Source organism: Dromiciops gliroides, chromosome 2 (assembly GCF_019393635.1).
Source record: "Dromiciops gliroides isolate mDroGli1 chromosome 2, mDroGli1.pri, whole genome shotgun sequence".
NCBI lineage: Eukaryota > Metazoa > Chordata > Mammalia > Microbiotheria > Microbiotheriidae > Dromiciops > Dromiciops gliroides.
The window spans coordinates 238,243,656-238,264,239 of record NC_057862.1 but is presented as its reverse complement, the minus strand read 5'-3'; the positions used below and the strand labels follow the sequence as shown (position 1 = coordinate 238,264,239).

At 42.7% G+C, this 20,584-nt stretch overlaps 1 protein-coding gene across 4 annotated transcripts in view; it reads right to left on the bottom strand.

Moving 5' to 3' along the window:
* The window catches only part of MIDEAS (mitotic deacetylase associated SANT domain protein), a 133,273-nt gene that overhangs the window by 46,156 nt on the left and 66,533 nt on the right, over window positions 1–20,584 (bottom strand). The window contains exons 1-2 of one of the 4 annotated variants that reach the window (XM_043985418.1): window positions 2,338–2,659; window positions 665–884 (exon numbers count right to left, since the gene is read on the bottom strand). The exons of the other annotated variants lie outside the window; for them this stretch is intronic. The gene's annotated coding sequence lies outside the window, so the exon portion shown is untranslated. Of the gene's footprint in view, window positions 1–664; window positions 885–2,337; window positions 2,660–20,584 lie in introns of those variants that run through there. 4 annotated transcript variants of the gene reach the window in all.

The window sequence follows — 20,584 nt, the reverse complement described above, 5'->3', positions numbered from 1 at the left end:
ATGCAAAAGAGAAGTTTCTATTTGATCCTGGAAGTAATGGGCAACCCACCAGAGCTTACTGAGTAAGGAGAGCAATCAGATCAGATCTGCCCCAATCTATTTGACAGATGAGAAATTTGAAGCTTAGAAACAAAAACTCACACATATCTAGAAGTCAGGCTTGGAAAGCACTTTACATATGTCATGGGGAGGGGTGAGGGCAGACTGGTCAATGAGGGTCCACCCTTAGAGCATGCTCAACATGCTCAGCCTGGTACCAAGCTCCCATGCAGATGGATATTAGGCAGATCAGTGTAATTGGGGGAATGGGCCAATGAGGACACAATCCTCCCCCCAAAACCACACCCCACCCCAATAATCACCTACTATCCTTACATAGCACATCCCAAAGCAGGGAGATGAAACCTTCAAATCCTATGGTTATTTCATTTACCCCTCACAAGAGCCCAGCAAGGTACAGAGGGAAGCAGTATTTTATACCCCCCATTTTGCAGAGCTTCACAGTCACATAACTAATTCTAACCGGAGAGCCCCGGGCCCCCTGTCTGATCCCCCTTCCACCAAAGCAGATGGAAGAGTGGAAGGGCTGGCCCAGAGACAATTCTCATGCTCTAATCCCCCAGTCCCACCCCCTATGTTCCCCCCCTCCCAGACAGTCACTTACTACTCTCCTACTACAGCATATTCCAGAGCAGGGATCTGAAGCCAGGTGACTGTGATTGTGAGTCCTGTAGGCTTTTCCACCACATGGTACACAGTTCCTTTGCTTTCAAAACAGCCAGCCACAGCTGTGGGCTCATTCTTTACATAGACTGCTAATATTCGGGTCTTCCAATCTGAGCCCAGCACCTGGCACATACTGAGGACTCTGTAAATCTCTATTTCTAGGGGAGAAACAATAACAATGTAACTCCAGGCCCAGAATGACTCACTTCTCCCCAATTCCCTACACTCAATCCATACTCTGCTCTAGCCCCATTAGCCAAGGCCTTGGCAGCTTGACCTATTTTGGAAGGGGAGGCCAAATTTGCAGCTCCCTTCGCTCAGGATGGCAGGCAGATTTTGTGTTCTCTAGCAATTCGTTGTTGCTCCTGGCCTCTCTTCTTCTAAAGCATGCCACCCAAACACCTGCTTTCAATGTCTAAGTGTAAGGATATTTCATTCGAGTGTAGGCTAAAGGCATTATTACCCAGGATACTCCAGCTTCTTCTGCCTATGGGTGTATGAACGGAGCTCCTCCTTTCCTACACTGCCCCACCAATTTTTCGAGCATACAACTAAGAAGGGTCGGTAAGAAAAGGGCTGAGGCATCCAATGCCATATTTGTCTGGAGTTTTGTCAGATATCACCCCAATATATGACATGGGCCCACCTGGAATGCCAGGATGATGGCCAGTGGGTTACTGTTCAAAAGCCAGCAACATCCTGAAAACAACATCCTCCCACAGCCTGAGATTAAGGGAAAAGGACTCAAACTCCTAACTGTGCCACAACCCTTTAGCAAAACAGGGGAAAATGGACCTAACACTGCTACCAGGTTCCTGGGACTGAGAGCTAAATAAAGCACTAGGCTGAAAGACTTTCTGTATACATTCTTTGGCTATCCTGTGTGCAGAATTTATAGGACTAAAACTAGTTCCTTTCACCCTATTCCTCACAAACACTCACTGGGAATAAAATGCAGTCTCACAGCACTGGTTTGGACACGTACACTTTGCAGATTATGTCTTTAGCCTATAGCCCCATGATCTCCCAAAATAAACTTCTGAATGCCCATGAGACTCTAAGTATATTGGTTACCTACTCATGCATGAAGAAAGATACAGGTCTGAACAGCCATGCTTTAAGTTTGAATGTACCTTCCCATGGTCTCTACATATACAGAATAGAAAGTGTGACACAGGCTTCAGGGAAGGTATGTTATATCAACTAGTTTTGTGGGTTAAAAAAACCAAGTGTATCTCTTTAGTAAATACCCCTTTCTAAAATTCTAATTCAATCTGGCTGACTACTTGATACCAACTAATAATGATGGCAGGAAGTACACCAGTGGGGAGGCCATGATATAGTATTAGAAAACTGACCCTTAACCCTTCAGAAATACCCTACGGCTCTGAGGGGATCAGAAGCAACAGGGCCAACCTGCCACTATAAGTGGGGGTCAGGAAAGTAGCTTCAATGTTTGCTGGATACATTTTCCTGATACCTAGCAATTGTTAGCATACTCTCCCTCTTGAAATTACTTTGTTTATATTTTGCATTTGCTAATCTGTGAGTATACTGTATCATACCAAACACAATCTAAACTTCTTGAGGGCAGAAACTAATTTTTTTTACCTTTGTATCTCCAGTACGGAAGTATGTATGTATGAGTGTGTGTGTGTAATGAATGGAATAGAATGGCGTTATTCCATCTTTCCTTTCTCCACTGTCTCCTCAGCTCTTCCAGGGTAGATTCAAGGAAGAAACATAATCAATAGTAGTTGTTGAGCTATACCACAAAGTAGTCATCATTCAATCTATTTAACATTGTTTTAAAAAGAGGAAAATCAATCAGTGAAACAGATAAGGTACACAATATAACAAAGCATTAAACATTGTAGCCTATCTGGTATTTGATAAACCCAAACATTCCAGTTATTGGGATTTACTATTCAACTAAAACTGTTGGGAAAACTGGAAAGTAGTATGGCAGAAATTAGGTATAGACCAATATCTCATACCACATACCAACACAAGTTCCAAATGGATAACATGACTTACATGTAAAAGGTCACCTTATAGACAGATTAAAAGAGCAAGGAAGAAAAATACCTTTTAGAATTAGAGTAAAAAATCATGACCAAACAGGTGATAGAAAGGATCCTAGAAGGTAAAAATGGACAACTTGAATTAAGTGAAATTAAAATGGTTTCACAAAACAAAACCAATGTAGATAAGAATAAATGGAAAATAGCTGGGAAGGAAATCTTTCCAACAATTTTTTTTTCTGATAAAAGGTCTGATATACAAGATATATAAGGAACTGCTTCAAATATATCAGAACAAGAGCTACTCACCAGGATAAATGGTCAAGTGCTATGAACAAGCAGTTCTCAAAGAAAGAAATACAAACCATCAGTAGACTTTGTTTTAAAAAAAAAGTTCCACCAGTTATTCACTTATTATTAGATAATTGCAGAAAAAAAACTCTTGAGGTTCCGTCTTACACCCAACAAATCGGCAAAAGTTACAGGAAAAGAAAATGACAAATGTTAGAGGGGAGAAGGCAAACTTATACACAGTTTGTAGAGGCAATTTGAAATGCTATTGCAAAAGTCAAGTGAATTGCGCATATCCTTTGACCCAGAGGCAACACTAATAGACCTATATCCAAAGGAAATTAAAGAAGAAAAGGACCTATATGAACAAGAATATTTATAGTAGCACTTTTCAATGTAGCAAAGAATTAGAAACTAAGGAGTGCCCACCAATTGGGAATGGCTAAACAAGGTTAATTAATGCAATAGAATATTATTATACAACAATAAGAAAGGATCAAAGAATGATTTTAGAGAAATCTGGTAAGACTTTTATGAACTGAAACAGAATAAGGTAAGCAGAACTCAGAGAACAATTTCTACAATGATGATAATGACAAAAGCTATCCCTTTCTACATCACTTACTATATGAGAGACACTGTGCTGAGTGCTTTAATATTTGTAAATTTACAAATGTTAACTCACTTGATCTTCCCAACAACCCTGGGGTGGAGGTAGATCCTATTATTATCCCCATTTTACAGTTGAGGAAACTGAGGTAAACATAGGTTAAGTAACTTGTACAAGATCACTCAGCAATTAAGTTTCTGGGGCTGAATTTGAACTAAGGTCTTCCTGACTCTTGGTAACCACCCTGGCACCTTGCTTGGCTAACAATAACACTGTAAAGAAAACATTTTTGAAGGACTAAGAATTGTGATCTTTGCAATGACCAACAATGATTCCAGGGGACATTTGAGAGGTGATGGACTAAAGGTACAAAATAAGACATACCTTTTCAATCACAGCCAATGGCCAATGTAAGAATTTGTTGTGCTTAACTATGTATTCTTATTACAAAGGTTTTTTTTTTCTTTTTCCTTTTTTTCCAATGGCGGGACTGGGGGGGTTGAGGGGTTGGGGTAGGGTGGAGAGAGGGGCCAACAACAGGGCTGAACTAAAAAAAAAGAAAAGAAAAAAATATAAATTCTTTTTCTTTCCAACTCTGTATATGGAAATGCTAATTTTATTTGGTGCCTGTCAGGTTTAGAATTTTAAAAATAAAATTTTAAAATAAAGTATAACTGGGGGAAAAACAATTAACGATGAACATAACTGCATAGAGTGTCTGTCCTATTCCCTAGCAAGGAAGGAGGGTCTGATTTGGGAGCTTACTGTACACAAAGGCTGAGGTCTTGAAGAACTCAGGCAGCCCTTTGAACTGGCCACACATTTAAGCCCCCAAATTTACCACCCTATCTTAGTGCAGGAGGGATAAGGACAGGGCAAGATCTTATGTGGTACCGTTATAGACCAAATGGTAGCTGGATGGCACACTGACTGGCTGGGAATCCTCAGAATGGGCCAGTCTGACTGTCCAAGGGCCTACATACATCTTCATTGTGGACGATGCCTAGTCAGTAATGAACTCAACTCTCTCCATTTCCTGTTCCATCACTGACAAGAGTCTCCCACAAAAGACCAAGGGAGCCCAAATTCCCTTAGACGAACAGAAAATCTTTGTCAAGCAGTTTCCAATATAACAAGGAAAAAAGGAAACACAGTGACACGATTGATAGACATTGGTAACTTCCATAAGTCCTACTTCCCCAAGGGACAGGTGGGGGACCCCTGAGCTCACAAAGTCTCATCCCAAATCTTCGTACTGACTGTCTTACCAGGATTTCCCTAACTAGCTTTCAGAAGACCTACTGAGCCTTTGTTTAGGCAGGCTGACTGAAGTGAAAATTTAGGCAGTGATCTGGCCAACTAAAAAACGTTGGCAAATTCTGTCAATGCCAGTGTCACATTTGGGTATGGTTTGTACTTTGATTAGAAAAATATCTCCCCTGGAACACAGATCAGGGTTGGTAGGACAGGAAGGAGAAGTAAGAGGATAAACTCTCCAATTTTAAAAGTCTACTATTGCATCTCTGTTGAAAGACATTCAAATCTTTCTATTCAAACTTCAACTTTTATCCTCATGCCAACACACCCCAGAAGTAGATGGGAAACGGGGATAATTATTCCTATTTTATAGATGGAAAAACGGACCACAGAGAGAACAATAAGTAGTGGGGGGGAGGATCCCACATTTCTGGGCTTCAAGGATTGCCACTGACAATTTAGTTGCCTCCTGCTTCCCCTCCTGACACAATAGGAATACATTCTGCCCTAATGAAGTTTCCTAGCTTAGCTTTCCCTCCAACCTGGGGTGGGCCTTTTCAGACAGTGCCCAAGTATATGGGAGGTGTGAACTTAAAAGAATGAACCAAGCTCTCACAAATTCCAAGGAGGTCTTCAGTCACCCCAGGAAACCCTTATTCAAAATGTACTGCCCATCTCTCCTTGGGAAGGTGGGGAATAATGGGTGCAAACTCACATGACTGTGCCAGAGCCCAGTAGAGCTTCAAAGAGGGCCAATTACGATTTCAGGCAAGTTAGTAAATGCTACCAATCAGCACCTGATTTGTTGTTTTGTTGATCGTCTAGGGTTAAGATAGTGATAGAGAAAATGCTAATATTGCATATTAAACTTATAAGGTTGTGAACATGCATTGTGGTGCAGAGCATTGAATTTGATATCAGTCATTCAATCAACAGGCCTGGTTTTTGTTTTGTTTGTGTTGGTCATTTTTCAGTCCTGTCTGACTCTTCCAGACCCCATTTCAGGTCTTCTTGGCAAAGATACTGGAGTGGTTTGCCATTTCCTTCTCCAGCTCATTTTCCAGATGAGGAAACTGAGGCCAACAGAGTTAAGTGACTTGCCCAGGGTCACCCAGCTAGCAAGTGTCTGAGGCCACATTTGAACTCATGAAGATGAGTCTTCCTGATTCCAAGCCCAGTGGCTCTATCCACGGCACCACCTAGCTGCCCATTTATATGTTCATGGTACATAAATACACACACACACAGTATATACTATAGGTATTTAATACCAAGCATGTATTAGGCACCAAAGATATACGTGCAAAAAAATGAGTCAGTTCCTGCCCTTAAGGAGCTTTTATATTCTTCCAGGGGCATACAAACACATACACATATAAGTAATTGGAGGATCCCAGTAAAAAAACAAAAACCCAAGACCCCAAACCCTTAACTATTTTTCTTTGCTACAAGGGGAAGTCACTGTGTGGGTGTGTAGGATAAATTTTTAGAAATGACTGATTAAAAAAAGAAAAGGCATCAATAAACATTAATTTAAAGAGCCAATTGTTTGGTAGGAGTGGGAAATAACCTGTGGAAACATCGTGTTAGTAGCCAAGGTGAGATTCCCTCTGCCCAGTGGACCAGGAAAATATCCATGCTATATCTGCCCACCAGGCTTTTGATTTTCTGGGCTTCTTAAACTTTTCTCACTTATCTCCCCTTTTCAACAGAGAAATTTTTATTCAACCCCGGGTATATAGGTATATAAAAGAGGTATACAGAACCTTTTACTGTTGCCAAATTTTTCAAGACTCCCATATCCCATATGGGGTCATGACCCGGAATTTAAGAAGTTTGCTGTATGGGGGCAGATAGGAGGTACAGTGGATAGGTGGTCCTGGATTCAGGAGGACCTGAGTTCAAATCCGGCCTCAGACACTTGACACTTACTAGCTGTGTGACCTTGGGCAAGTCACTTAACCCTCATTGCCAGCCCCTCCCCCCCCAAAAAAGAAGAAGCTTTGCTGTAAAGGAGGGGGCTCTTGGGGTATTGGAGACCTCCTGCGTGATGTCACAGGAGATGAGGCCAATTCATGCTCCAGAGCTGCCTGCTTCTGTTTCTTCCTCCCCTTCTGGAAAAGTATGGGATAATCTGTGAGCTACAGGGTAAAAGCACTCTGGGAATTTGACCCTGAAACTTGTGGAGTACAGTCATTTAGCCAACAGCACTTATAGGATGCCCACAGTGGGGAAATACAAATATATGAGGCTTTCAAGGCCCTCCCATCACCTGGCCTCAGCCTGCCTAGTCAACCTTATCTTCTACTACTCCCCTACGTGCAACCTCCACTCTAGTCAAGCAAGTTACTCACTATCCCTTGCATGCCTTTGCTCACGTTGTTTCCCCTGGCCTAAGATGCCCCTCCCTTCTTAGCCTGGCTCAAGTCCCTGATTCTCCATTGAAGCCTTTTTAGCCAATCAATCAACAAGTATTTATTAAGTGCCTACTATATACCAGGTACCATGCTGGGCCCTGACTAATATAGCTCTCAGTAAATGCTCTCTTTCCTGAATGTACAATCATGATTCCATCTCCACAGTTAGAAAGTCAGCTTCCCTCACCCAGGGATATTTTATGCTGCCTCCTAAGGCAGAAGTTCTTACACCTGTCCAGGAACTTGGTTTTAAAAATATTTTGATATATCATATAGCATATATCAATGTAATTGGTTTTCTCTGTAATCCCATGTATTTTGTTTTATGTATTTAAAAACACTACTCTGATTTGGCATCTTTAAGTTTCACCAGATTCCCAAAGGGGTTCATGGGCCCCCCAAAAGTTAAGAACCTCAGATCTAAAGTGTAAACTATTTGAGGGCTGAGACTGTTTTACTTGTCTTTATCCTCAGCAGCTGGAACAGAGCAGGCACTTTTGAATAATTATCTTCCAAAATAGCAAGCACAGTGCTGGACACATAGGATGAATAATAAAGGCTGGAACTTTCAACTTTGTAAGGGAGAAGAAGCTGCCTGAGCAAGTCATTTAACTTTAATTGGGAGGGAAGGAAGGAAGGAAGGAAGGAAAAGAGGATAGTAGCCTTACCCAACTGGAACTGGCCAGCTGAGTCCCCAGTGAGGCAGTCTTTCATTCTTGAGGGTTGTCCCCTCCCCCTCCCAGACTGATTCTTCTGAGAAAGCAAACTAGGCCATCTTTTGCCTCAATTCTTACCTAGACTTTAATCACTGAATGGGTGTTACCTCAGACCAACTGAGACCTAGGGTAAACCTCAGCTTAAAAAAGCCAAGGTCTCCCACTGCATAGGGCCAGTTGCTAGTCATCCTGATCTGTATTACCACTGGACTTGAATGACTCTAGAAGAGAGGAAGGCTGATGACTTTTCATAGCCCTGTCTCACTGAAATCCAATTCACTTGCAAGTCAAGATATCGCACTCCTCAAATCATTGGACCTTAATCTAAGGGGTGGCAGGAGAAAGGTCATTCATTCATTCAGCATTTACCAAGCACGTACGATGTGTCCAACACCGGGAGATAGAAAGAAATCACAGCTCCTACCCTTAAGGCGAGACATAAACTGAAATAAAATTAAAAGTTTTAAAAAACCATTTTTGCTCCCCAGTTCAGAGCAGATGCTCCCTTCCTGGATAAAGGGAACACAATCACATTCTTTCCCTCTGTTCCTCCTCAGTTGGTCTCTCCCCTTCTCCAGTAAGCTAACTATCATGGGGGGTTGTGTTGCTGCTTTCCCATGTGGGTGTTAACTCACAAGGCTAAAACCCCAGGAGAAATAAGCCAACCCCCTAGCTGGCAGAGGCACAAGTTTTCCTTCCAGACAGAGGGAAGTTGTGAAGGAAGGCCCCAGGAAGCCAGCAAAGCATGTAGTGGGTGTTGGTGCAGAGGTGCTCTGGGGGGGGGGCGAGGAGAACCATAACACTGCAACTGTAGCAACCTAGGAAAAGCCTGCTGTTACTGTTGCTGAAGCCCTGGCTTCAGCAATAGTAAACAGTATCTCACTCAGGAAACAGGAGAGAAGGTAGGGAGAAGTATGGCCTCAATCTTTCCCACCATACTGCAAACAGAGTCCAAGCTGGTCCAAGCTTGGAGTTAGGCAAAAGAAATAGCATTAACACTATGAAATATCCGAGCTAGAAAGGAGCTTAAATAGCAAGTCTAACCCCCTCATTTTACAGGGAAAAGATCTGCCCCAGGTCACACAGTTGGTTTTGTTAGTGGCAAATCCACAGCTAGAATATTCAGGTCTCCTAACTCCAAATCCAGAGACTTTTTCACTATGCCTACCAATGGAATAGAGTTGAGGGCTGAATGGGGTTAGGGAAAATATGGCCAGAGAATGAGGTAGGGCTGAAAAAACAGCAGACCCAAGACTCACATCCTGCCTCAGAACAGTAGCTCCATGAATCTGGACAAGTCATTTAGCCCCTTCCTGCCTTGGTTGCCTCATCTGAAAAATGGGGATAATAGCTAGCACCCACCTCACTGAGTTGTTGTAAGGATCAAATGAAGTAATATTTGCTAAGCACTTTGCAAAACTTTCAAGTGCTATAGGAATACTACCTATCACTACTACTGCTACTACTACTGCTACTGCTGCTGCTACTACTACTGCTACTGCTGCTGCTACTACTACTACTACTGCTACTGCTGCTGCTGCTGCTGCTGCTGCTACTGCTGCTGCTGCTACTGTTGCTGCTGCTGCTGCTGCTACTGCTGCTGCTGCTGCTACTACTACTACTTTAATTCAATTCAAGAAATATTCATTAAGCCACAAGTATGTACAAGTGTGCCAGGCCCTTGGGATAAAGAAGTAAAAGCAATTCCTTCCCTCAGGGAGCTTACATTCTGCTTAAAACAATGCACACACACCTAAGAAAATAGAATGGAGAAGGAAATGGCAAACCACTCTGGTATCTTTGCCAAAAAAAAAACCCAAATGGGGTCATGAAGAGCCAGATATGGCTAAAAAACGACTGAACGACATAAAAAGCATGTCCATACACAGCAATTTCAAGAGGAAGAGAGTGGTAGTAAGTGGCAGGGGGAGGGAAGCAGGAAAACTCTTCTGTTACACTTTACTATAGTTTGAAGGCAGGTAGGGATTTTAAGAGGTAGAAGTGAGAAAAAATTTAATTCCAGGCCATGAGGAACCATTTGTGCCAAGCTTGGATAAGAGAGGGACAGAGGGAAGGAAGGAGGGGGAAAGAGGTACTGAAATCAAGAAGGCAAATCCAACAGGACTGGGCACCACTGAGGCAATTTTTGTTTGTTTGTTTTGGTGGGGAAATGAGGACTAAGTGACTTTCCCAGGGTAACACAGCTAGTAAGTGTCAAGTGTCTGAGGCTAGATTTGAACTCAGGTCCTCCTTAATCCAGGGCTGGTGCTTTATCCACTGTGCCACCTAGCTGCCCCCCCAGGCAAGTGGTTTAAATCCTGAGTCCTAGAAGCCCATCCTTCCTCACACAACCTTGGGGCAACCCATAAAGTGAAGATTCCAAAGGAACCAGTAATAACCAATCCATTTTACCCATCTCTCTCTCGGTCTACCCTCACTGGAAATCAATTCTTTAGCTCCAGGAATGCAGTATGCCCATCCCTCCCAAGGTCAAGAATGCAAGACATGCCATAGAGATTCAGATCTGTGGACCATTTGGTCTGGTAAATTCTAGCATAAAAGCCTGTCAGAGACAGTAGTACCAAAGGAAAGAGTCATTCATGAAGTTGTCTCAGAAATTGAGAAGAGACTTCTTCCTGCCTCATACCCAATATCCAATGCTATTAGGATGGTAGCTAGTTCTCAACCTCCTCCTTCTTAAGCCTGCATGGCTTTGTGGGTCATCATAGAGGAGGGAATGATTTATTAAGTGCTTAACTGCCAGGTCCTATGTTAAATGCTTTACAAACATTAAATTATTTGATCCTCAAAACAACTCTGTGAGGGAAGGTGGGTATTATTACCATCCCCGTTTTTACAGATGAGGAAACTGAGGCAGATAGAAATTAGTTGACTTGCCCAGGGTCATGGAACTAACAAGCATCTGAGGCTGGGTTTGAACTCAGGTCTTCCTGGGGATAAGAAAAAAAAACTTCAGAATTCATTCCCCTGAATCAAAGCAAAATAGATCTTCAACCATCCTGAACCAACACATATTCTTAGAACTTTTCAAGAAAAGGAAACTAATAAAGATCAGAATACCTACTTCAAAATGAGATGATTTAAGTGAAAATGCTTAAAGAATGCAAAAATGTGGGGCAGCTAGATGGTGCAGTGGATAGAATACTGGCCCTGGAGTCAGGAGTACCTGGGTTCAAATCCGGCCTCAGACACTTGACACTCACTAGCTGTGTGACCCTGGACAAGTCACTTAACCCCAATTGCCTCACTAAAAAAAAAAAAAGAATGCAAAAATGCAAAAGAATAAAACATCATATAAATTCAAGGTGGAAAAAGGATAGTATAGTATAGTGGGGGAAAGCTTGGGCTTTGGAGTCAAAGGATTTGGGTTCAAATCCCATCTCTTCCATTTACTGTCTTGAGCAAAACATTTAACCTTTCTTGGCTTCAGTTCCTTCCTCTCTAAAATAGGGGGATGGACTAAATGATAGGATCCTATTATTCTATGAGATACTTTCTCCAATAACAGCTAGCGCAATAACTAACATTTATATGGTACTCTAATATTTGTAAAACACTTTATGTATGTTATCTCATTTGATCCTCACAACAACTCTGGAAGGGTTGCCATTATTAGCTCCACTTTACAGATGAGGAAACTGAGGCTAAGAGGTTAGGTGACTTGCTGAGGGTCATACCCACAGGTCCTCCTGTCTCTCTGTCAGTCCAGCACTCTAACCACTGGGAAACCTAACTCTCTCAATAATAATAACCATCTAAAACATTTTTAACTTGTGAAAAAAAATAATAACCCTCACTTATAATAGCACTTCCAGGTTTTTAAAGCACTTTACAAAAAACTCATTTGATCCTTACAACCAACCTGGGTGGTGAGTGCTGTTATTATCCCCATTTCACAGATGAGGAAACTGAAGCTAAGAGAAGCTAAGTGATCCTCCAAGAATCTCAAAGTACTTTTCAGGCATTCTTATTCTTGTGACATCCTTGTTAGGTAAGTAAAGGAACAGATACTAACACACTCCCTTTAAAGATGGGGGAAATCCAACCACAGACAGAGAATAAGCTTCACAAAAGCCTAGCGCAAATCAAGAGTGGGACTGAGAGGAAGACCAGACTTCCTGGGTCACTGAATCATAGAGATTGAAGGGACATTAAAACAAAGGACATAAAACTTTAGTACTAAAAGAGACCTTCGAGGTCATCTCATCCAAAGTCCTTGCTTTACAGATGAGAGGAAATAGAGGCCTAGAGAGATAAAGTGTCACAGGTTAGTGAGTGGCTGAGCTAATGTGAAAATCCTGTCCTGTATACCTGGCACTCAGGGGTATGCTGGTAAAAAATACTTAACCAGCAATCTAGAAAAAAAAAGGACCCAAAACACACACTTTTAAATTTAATCAGCATTATTAACACTTTCTTAAGTCTAGAGAATCAATAAATCAAACCCTGGTTTGTAACAAATATTTACTGATTTCTTAGGTGGAAATGCTCCCACAAGCAAGTATGTGCAGGCTCCCACACACCCCTGCCTGCACTATACCAGGCTGACCAGATACTCAACAGTCATTCAATTTATCTGGACTTAGGTAACACATGAAACAGGTTTAGACTTCTCCCCTCCAAACGTCATTCACAGCAACACCAGGATGTACTTACCCACTTTCTTAAAAGCCAATCCAGTTAGAGTTTATCCCTGTGCTATACTTAAGAAAGATGGAGCAAGATAACATGGGAAGGTCAGGGTGAGGTGTCACTTAGCACTAGAGTTCCAAGTAGCAGCACCAGCTCTACTACCCACTCACTCCATGATTGTGGGCATCCCTTGTCTGCTCAGGACTTCCTGCTCTGGAGCCCTGCTTGCCTCTACCTGGGAAATGGGTGTGATCCTACTGTCTACCTCACTATGGTGTGGCAAGTAAGGAAGAGAAGGTGGATAGCCACATACATAGCTCTGAAGTCAAAGGGCTATGAGTGGTTATAGGTCATTTAGTTGACCTAGTTCTTCAAGGTAAATGGCTCATACACCTTCTACCAAACAAGCAAATGACATAATTCAGCAAACATTCCTTGAATGCCTACTATGTGCAAGGTGTAAATGGAGGAACAAAAGCAGAATGGAAACAGTCTCTGTCCTCAAAAAGCTTACATTCTCCCCCCCCTTCTCCAACCCCCCCAGCCACCCCTATCTCTTTCATTCTTTTACTAATTGCTTTCTTTTAGAAAAGGTTCTTAAGGCAGAGCCAAGATGGCAGAACAGGAAGTACCGTGTAACTCACCCACACCCACACACCTCTAACACATCTAAACGGATCTTTAAAAAATGCCCCAGACTAAGTCCTGATCAGGAAATTCAAGAAGAAAAATAGTGAATCATTTTCGCAGCCCCAGTCAGCATAGGGAAACAGAGAGGTCTATGGACAATGGGAAACAGAAGTCCACCCAGTTCAGGAAAGCCTGTGCACCAAAGCAAAAAAAAAAAAAAAAAGGGTTCCAAATCCAGCAAAAGGGCAAAAGAAAAGATTTGTCATTTTTTTTTTTGTGAGGCAACTGGGGTGAAGTGACTTGCCCAGGGTCACACAGCTATTAATTGTTAAGTGTCTGAGGCTGGATTTGAACTCAGGTCCTCCTGAATCCAGGGCCAGTGCTCTATCCACTGTACTACCTAGCTGTCCTAGATTTGCCATCTTTAATGTTAAACCCAGAGTATCTAAAAAGAAGGGGACCTGGCCCTAGATTGTATACCAAGCAAGGAGTAAGTTCCAAGAAATAAGCAGCTCACCCCTGGAATGAACAAGGAATAATCAGGAGGGAAGCCCTAGACTAAAATGAGAGTTTGCAGAGCTGGCTGACAGTGGCTGACTCCAATAGCAGTCTATGGAAATTCAATCGGGGAAAGCCTGCAGGTGTATTGCTCAGATCCAAACTCATGTCAGGAACTTAAAAGAACTCAGACCAAGGGGGTAGAAATTATACTTTGCCCTGGGATCAAACACTTTTAGGAGCACAGAAAGCTTTCCTGGTTCCCCAGCTCAAGTTAACTCTGAGATCTTGGACTAACTCAACTATCAATAGTTCAAGAAAGCAGTGCAACCCAGGCATTCCCTACAGAACCATGCAGAGTATGGCTTTAATATAAAGTCCAAAGTCAGGCAGTAGAATGGAAAAATGAACAAATGAAAAAAAGGATCACACCATGAAAAGCTATCATAGTCACTGATATGCTTAGGACACAATCCCAAAAGAAGAGAATGACTCTAAAATAGATGTTTTGGCAGGCAAAGCCTCAAAGAAAAATATAGCTTGGGCACAAATTCAAGTAGAACTTGAAAGATATCAAGCAAGTTTTTAAATAGGGTTAAACAATGTGTGTGTGTGTGTGTGTGTGTGTGTGTGTGTGTGTGTGTGTGTGAATTGGGGTTAAGCGACTTGCCCAGGGTCACACAGCTAGTAAGTGTCAAGTGTCTGAGGCCAGAATTGAACTCAGGTCCTCCTGAATCCAGGACCGCTGCTCTATCCACTGCGCCACCTAGCTGCTCCTAAACAATATTTTTAAATGAATGAAATAAGAGTGCAAGAGGAAAAAGTTGGAAAAGAAATGAGAGCTATGGAAGAAAGAACTGGAAAGGGAATTTAACAGTTTGGCGTAAGAGGTACAAAACTTTACCCAGAGCAACAAACTCCTGGAAATTAGAAGGACCAAATAACAGTTAATGACTCCACAAGACAACAAGAAATATTAAAACATGGTCAAAATATTAGGCTAAGGGAAGAGTATTCTGAAGCAAAACAAATTCTAAGGATGCACAAAAATATTTAAACCAGCTCTTTTTGTAATAGCAAAAAACTGGAAACTGAGGCGGGGATGCCCATCGACTGGGGGAATGGCTGAATAAATCATGGTATATAAATATGATGGAATAACTATGGTACTATAAGAGACGATAAAGGGTATGGTTTCAAAGAAGCCTGAGAAGACTTGTATGAACATAGGCAGTCAGGTGACCAGAATTGGAAGAAAGGTTTATATAGTGACAATATTGTAAAGACAAATTTAGGAAGACCTGGGAATTTTGATCAATGGAATGAGCAATCACAGTTTCAGAGGACTTGTGCTTAAATATGCTGCCTACCTCCTAGTAGAGAGAACATGAACTCAGAGTACCAAATGAGACATATTATTTTTAGACATGGACACTAGGAGAAATTAATTTGCTTGACTATACATGTTTATAACAAGGATTTTGTTTTTCTATCTCAATTGCAGAGTGGGGTGGAGCATGAAAGGGAAGGTAGATTTTTTATTTAAAAAATTAATTAAAAAAAAAGAAGAGGTTCTTAACCCAAGATCTAAGAACTTCAATTTTTTTTGGATAATTTTATTTCAATATAATTAGTTTCTTTTGTAATCCTATAAATGCTAGCTAGGCATCCTATGTATTTTATTTTATGCATTTAAAAATATTATTCTGTGAAAGGATGGATTGACTTCAACAGACTCCCAAAGAAGGCCATGATACTAAAAAGTTTAAGCACCTCTGTCTGGAGGTGAGTTGAAACAATATCAAACTTAGTTTTGGTAGGATGCTTTGCATTAAAAAAAACACATTTCAACAACTATTTCAATTTAATTGATTTCCTTTGTAATCCTGTATATTTTATTTTATCAATTTCAAATCATTTTTTTTTTCTGAGAAAGGGTCCATAGGCTTCACTAGACTGGCAAAAAGGCTTATGACACAAAAAGGGTTAAGAATCCGTTTTATTTAGAACAAGCATATGACTTTCCCCTCTTGCTGAGCAGAGCATCTTTCTGAGTCTCTCACATACAGAAAAAAATCTTGATGCTGCTTAGGATAACAGCATCATGAAGCTTGGTAAGGACCTTGGTGATAACTATCCATCCACCTCAATGTGGGGCAGCTAGGTGGTGCAGTGAGTGGATAGAGTGCTCATCTTCCTGAGTTCAAATCTGGCCTCAGACACTTTCTAGCCATGTGACCCTAGGCAAGTCACTTAACCCTAATTGCCTCAGTTTCCTCATTTGGAAAATAAGATGAAGAAGCAAATGGCACCAGTATCTTTTCCAAGAAACCCCAAATAGAATTATAAAAGGTCGGACACAACTGAACAACTAATTTTACACATGAGGAGACAGAGGCCCTAAGAAGAACAAGTGATATATCCAAAGTGACTCTCAGTATACTTTCCTTTAATCCCTGCCATTCAGTTCCACTTCCCCTTCGTGCAAAACTAGGATTCAGTAGGATACTCTCTAATCTTTGAGTCAGTAGTAAATCCTATCCAGATCCTGACGACCATTTAATTTCCCAGCTCAAGGGCTGTCCTGCATGCTTACAATGTTCTCTCTTCACCTCTCTCTCTCTCTTAAGTTTCCCTGGCTTTCTCCAAAATTCAGCTCAGATTCTACTTTCAAGAGGTCTTTCCCAAACTTGAAAGCTGCTAGTTCCTTACCCTCTAATGTTACCTTGTATCTACCCATTATGTATCTTACATATACCTAATTATTTACATATTGTCTCTTCCACTGGAATGAACATGGATCAGCTTTTTTGTATGTCACGAGCCCCCTTTGACAGTCTGGTGAAACTCACATCCCTTCTCAGAATTTTTTAATGTGCAAAATTAAAGTATGTGGAATTACAAGGGAAAATGTCAATTTTTTTTCTCATCCAAGTTCACAGACCCCTCCACCCCATCCCATCCCATGCCTCCCCAAATCCATCCCATGGAACTTTGCTGTTTTTGCCTTTCTTTCCATCCTCAGAGCTTAGAACAGAGTCTGTCACATTGTAAATGCTTAATAAATGCCTGCTGATTGATTAAAACAACTATATTCAGGCTCTCTAGGATACCTTTCTTCCAAAGAGTTCAAAGAATTCTACCATGAGCCTATTTGTGCAGCTGAGGAAACTGAGTCACAGAAGTTGGAGTCTAGCTACCTAATAACAACTAGTAGAACTGGAAGCCAAACTATAGGTCCAGAATGTTCAGTTCGAGAAGCCAAGATGGAGGAGGAAAGGCAGTGACTTGCCTGAGCTCTTCCCAAGACCCCTCCAAATACCTTCAAATAATGCCATAAGACAATTCCTGGAGCAGCAGAACCCACAAAAAGATGGGGTGAAATAATTTTCCAGCCAAAGACAACTTAGAAGGTTGGCAGGAAAGGTCTGTTGTACCAGGGTGAGAATGGGCGCTAGAGCAACCCCAGTGCGACCCCAGCCCCAGTCCCAGAATGTTCAGCTCACTGCTCTATCCATCAGCCTTAGAGAGATTCGATGGCAGACTGACACACCTGGAGAAAAAGTCCTGGGGGAGGAGCAGGAAATATGGGAAGGAAGGTGGCAGGACTTTAAACTCATTACCCTTTGCCCTGTGGCCTAAAGGGTGACCTGTTTTTAGGTGAGGGGCTAGAACAGCAGCAGTAACCTACTTCCCTAAAATAGTGCAGACCAGGGAACTGGCCCCAGCTGGCCATGTATGTAGAGAGCTTCATTTGCCCTCACTCCCAAGGAAAGCCTTCTAGGTGAGGGGCTACAGTGTGGCTACTGAAGATTGCCCACTTTGGGGGTTCATCCCTATCTACCAGGTGAGAGGGTGAAGAACAGAGCTGGAGCCACTCTCTGCACAAGTGAACAAAAATTCTTTGAGTTTCTTTCATTTCTGAGACAGGGCTGCAGGGACGCCTTTCTGCAATGTTGATTTATTCTTTAATGTTCCTGAAATACACCCAGAGGCCTTTGGCAACGGGTCTTCACAAATAATCCAAACCTGGAATACATGCTAATAAGGCTCCCCCAGCATCAGCCAGGCCAGACAGCTGGGCCCCAGGGCTCTAGAGCTTCTCCCAACACAAAGGAGAAGGACATTTTAGGACCAGAGTTGCATGCTCTGCCATGGTCCAAACTCTCTAGCAGAGGTGAGGATCAAATGAAATAATATATGTAAAGGGCTTTGAACAGAGCCTACACACAGTAGGTGCTTAATAAATGCTTGTTCCTTTCTCCACAGCCCCCAACAAATGAATGATATCATAGCGATCACTGATTATGGCCCTCCTCAGTAGAGTCACCTCACTAGCACCCTATGGCCCTGAACAATTACCAGCAACTTGGGCCTACAAACCAGAGCAGTGCTAGCCTCAGATCCTGTATTAATGCAATTGATTAAATAATAGGATTTTGAAAGATGCTGACTTTAGGCCTGCCATGGATTATAGTAATTCCACTGTTAAAGATTCTTGGGGGCAAAGTATTATCCCTACCACTTCAAAGATGTTTAGGAAAGGTAACACATGAATCTTATTATCCATCACTGACACATTATTGTTCCTGAGTATCTTTTGAACCTGAGATGGGGAAGGAGCCCCCTCCCCCAAAGAAGGGGAAAGGGAGGAGGAAGGGAAGGGGGGGAAGTGAGAGGAGGGAGGGGGGATGAGGGAAGGGGAGGGGAGAGGAGGGAGGGAGAGGAGAGTGGGGGGAGGGAGAAGGGAAGGGGAGGGGAGGGAGGAGGGAAGAAAGGAGGAAGGGGGGAAGGGGGAAGGGGGAAAGGGGAAAGGGGGGAAGGCGGGGAAAAGGGGAAGGGGGGAAGGGGAGGAAATGGGAAATTGATCCAAAACAAAGTGCAGTGTGTTGGGGCCCCTGGGCAACCAGAGGACAGTATAAGGACCTGGGGGGAAATGAAAAGTCCTGAAAGGGAAACAGGGAGGGTGTCCCCAGAAAACTTTACCTTTGTTCAAACTGCCCCAAATGTCCTTTCCCTACTACTGTGCCTTTTGAAATACTACCCATTCTCCAAAGCCCAGCCCAAATGTCCTTTTCCATGATGGGATCTCTGACCTCCCCCAGTCAAAAATGAACTCTCTCCTCTAAATTTCCAATAATATTTTGCATGCACTAGTAAACACTGTTTTGTGTCAGAATATAGATTTTTAGAGCTGTAGAGGACCTTACAAAATCATCCAGTGACTGCATTTAGTGAGGAAATCAAGGAAGGCCACCCAGGTAATAAGATGCAGAGCCAGGAATTAAACAAAGGAGAGAGAGACAGAGACAGAGACAGAGAGAGACAGAGACAGAGACAGAGACAGACAGCGACCCAGCATGCATACAGATTGCCCCCTACTCCTTAAGGGGGGAGGCTATGTCTTATTCCTTTTTATCGTTGCAAGTGGAGAAGGGAGAGAAACTCAAATGATTGGGGTTTTTTGTTTCTTTTTTTTTTGTTTCTTTTGCGGGACAATGGGGGTTAAGTGACTTGCCCATGGTTACACAGCTAGTAAGTGTCAAGTGTCTAAGGCCAGATTTGAACTCAGGTACTCCTGAATCCAGGGCCAGTGCTCAATCCACTGCGCCACCTAGCTGCCCCCCTCAAATGATTGTTGAATGAATAAAGGAATGGATGAATTTCACAGTTCTGCCAAGGAAAGATTTCATAGCCTGAGAAATATTTCAGAAATAAGACCATGGAAACTCTGCAGAAGGAAAGAAAAGGCAGAAAGGAAAAGTGATTCCCCAACTTTCCTCAGCTGCCCAGTCCCCAGATGAGTGGGGTGGGGATCAGAGCCCATATGACTACAGAGCAGAGTTCAGGGAGGAGTGGCAAGGAAAAAAAAAAAACATCTTTTCAACGAAAGAAATCATTGCTGGAAGAAAGATGAAAAAGCACCGGGCATTAAGATGTGAGGCTTTGAGGACAAGCTCTCAGGCTCTGGGCACTGGGTGAGACAGAGGCCTGCTGGGAGCCTGTTTCCACTCAGGAGGCCCTGGGAGCTCCCCTCTCCCCAAAGTGTGGTGGTGTTAGTGCTTAATGTCCTGCTAATTATAAGAGCACAGCTGGTTATTTTTGGCACCTCTTCTGTCGGGAGCCAACAGGGAAAGGCAGTTGCTAGCAACAGAGTGGGACGTTTATTTTCAACTGTGCAGGGAATTACCACTGGGACAGAAGGAGAGGCCTGAAACAGAGTAAAAGGCCCTCCCCACCCCCCTCCTCCCCTTCCCCCTCCGAGGTCCCCAGCATTGCAAGGCAGCTCTCGGGGTGGAAGATGGAACAGTGGTACTTCTGCTTTCACTGAGTTGTGGGGCCTCCTTTCTCACCACTAACAAACACAAATAAACGTATAAAAATTTAAAAGCCCAGTTATGATATGACCATACACCCAGTAGCCAGGGCTTCCAGACAGATTCCCCTTGGCCCCTGTCATATGGGAAGAAGGGGACTTCCCACCAAATCACTCCAATGTTAGTTACCCTTTTAGGAACTGGGGGTGCAAGGCAGTTGCTTCACCCTCAGGGGCCTCTTCCATTCCCATAGGGCCCCAGTTCTGCCACTCATTAACCAAAGTGGCTAGGGGTGAGTCGCTTTCTGAGCCTTGACTTCCTCATTTCTAAAAGAAGCGGGGTGGACCACAGGACTTTTTAAAAGTCCCCGCAGCTCTGACATCATCACATTATATAATTGGATCTAAGGGCCTGGGGGGAGTATGAGCCCAACTGGAAGCCTTGC